We start from the raw sequence: 2,500 nt of genomic DNA on the forward strand, positions 1-2,500 counted from the left end.
CCCCTTCTGTAGTACCCACAGTGGAGCCTGTAAAGCAGTCAGATCACTGGGAACATTTTTCCACAGATGATGTCAGCTCTCGGAGACAACAAAGGGACTCATGTAGGTAGCCCGAGGAAAGGGCTTATTTAAACAGAATATGCCCTAATGCAGGGCAGACCGGCACATCGCAGGGATCTGATAAAGAAGACATTTGGCAGGGAGGAGGGTGGAATGGATTGGTCCTTTGTTTAATTTTCATTTTTGCTCGATGTAGTGGAAGGAATTGATGTAGGCTGTATGGCTTTAGGGGCAAGTACCGTATTACTATATGTATTAAACACAACATTTATGTGTCTCCTTTGGATATTCACCATCTAACGGTTGGAAAAATGAAGGGAGTCAAAGGATACCTATACCCTAGATTGAAATTCGTACACTTTAGATTAAAAAGTAAATGATTGTCAATGAAATACTGGATATACCTGCAACATTATGTGGAAAAGAAAATCGAACTGACATGAACAGAATTCTTTATCGTTAACTTATTGGAGGCATGTGAACACATAGACATGTGTCTATAAAACCTTCAATAAAGAAAGCTTGACACGACATAAACACCCCTGGCCCAAAAAACTTTCATGGTCCTATTGAGTGCAGCGCCTTAATGGTCCTATTAAAATGTTAGCCCTTTCCCCTTGTACTTCCACTGAAACAAAGACTTCCCAAGCACATATCTGCAGGTGAAAAAAGTTAAGACGTTTCCCCTGGTTGATGTATTTAATCAAGCCGGGCATTGGACATCATAATGAGACACAGAGAATCACACAAGGTCGTCTGTTGTACGAATAGGAATCTCATGGCTGTGGGGCACGAAAAGACAGAACTTTTAGTTTTAGCAAACTGCCCGTCAAGCGCGCATAATCACCATCAGAATTCACAAGGTGTTCCTCGGGTTCCTGAAGGCGAGAGGCCCGACTCAAATTACCAGCTCCGATAAATCACCATTAATTAGCTATTAAAAGCCAGCAGGTGGTTCAGAGCCAAAAAGACATTCCCCCGGTCTTCTGAATTATGTATAGTACAGCGCCGCACTGCTAAAGTAAATGAGTACGGGAAACAACAGACTGGGGGTCTTGCAGCGGGGTCCTCTGCAAATCTCCACCAATCCCACGATCCGACCCACAGGAATACAAGCGGCTTTGACCCTCGCTCAAATCATACAACGTACAGGGCGCACCGGGCCAGCCTGGCCTCAACATGGATTATTGATACCGAAACGCTTCAAGTTTACCTCGGCCTTTTGGAATCATGAATTTGGGGAAAAAAAGAAATGAATGAAAAGAATGAAAAGGTAATCTCCCCGGTGTAACAAAAGGAGAAGCATTGTTTGATCAGCCCGTGAAAGGTCATGTCGGGAAGAATACGGATCGGCTTTAAATATTCCATCAAGGTAGCTAATTAGCGTGGGGTTTATGTAAAAATGGCTTAATTAGCATGCAATCACACAACATAGAGCCGGACAAATTAGCCTTCAATATTTTAAAGTCAGATAGTTGTCATGCAAATAAAATAAAAAATATGATAGATGGTGGCTATGGTTATTAGTTATCATCACCTGTAGTCTGAATGCATTAATGTGGGAGCTCATGACATTCACATTAATGATATAGATAGATTACATCATTTGAATGTACAAATTAAGCTACGATAACTTTGGTTATTACGTGCTAAGCTAATAAACCGTTAGCAGCGGTACCGTCGCCGAAAACCCCCCTAAGAACCCTTAGCATTGGTTCTTACCACAACACTTGTGTTCATCACTAAATTACTACTCTCTCTGTGCTTGGAGGGTCTTTTGTTGCCTGTACAAACAGGGGGGCCGTCGAGAGACACCCTGCCACTTAAGACTGAAGTGGGTTTCCATTCAAGTGGCCACTTGAAATAATCCCCTGACTCAATTGAAGCCGCCATTATCTTGAATGAGGGTTACAGGCTAAATCAACACAGAGTCTGTCCGTGGCAGTTGGTGTTCAGGGTACGGAAGCTTCTCTGCACCACTATGAGTCATCGAAAACATGCAGAGTTTATTTTTGCTTTTGACTGTGTGTGATAATTATTTTAGGGAAACTACACAATAACTAACCCTAGCCCTGTTTCTTTGTCAAAGAAAGAACTGCTTTAATTGAATAACCAGTAAAACTCTTTGTATCGCTAATGACATGTTTCAGCCAGCACATAGAGAGAGAGATAGAGCGAGAGAGAGAGAGAGAGAGAGAGAGAGAGAGAGAGAGAGAGTGAGAGAGAGAGAGAGAGAGAGAGAGAGAGAGAGAGAGAGAGAGAGAGAGAGAGAGAGAGGCATAAGAGAGAGAGAGAGAGAGAGAGAGAGAGAGAGAGAGAGAGAGAGAGAGAGAGACAGAGAGAGAGAGAGAGAGAGGGGAAGAGAGAGAGAGAGAAAGAGAGGAGAGAGAGAGAGAGAGAGAGAGAGAGAGAGAGAGAGAGAGAGAGAGAGAGAGAGAGA

Source organism: Gadus morhua, unplaced genomic scaffold (genome assembly GCF_902167405.1).
Source record: "Gadus morhua unplaced genomic scaffold, gadMor3.0, whole genome shotgun sequence".
In the NCBI taxonomy this organism is placed as follows: Eukaryota; Metazoa; Chordata; class Actinopteri; order Gadiformes; family Gadidae; genus Gadus; species Gadus morhua.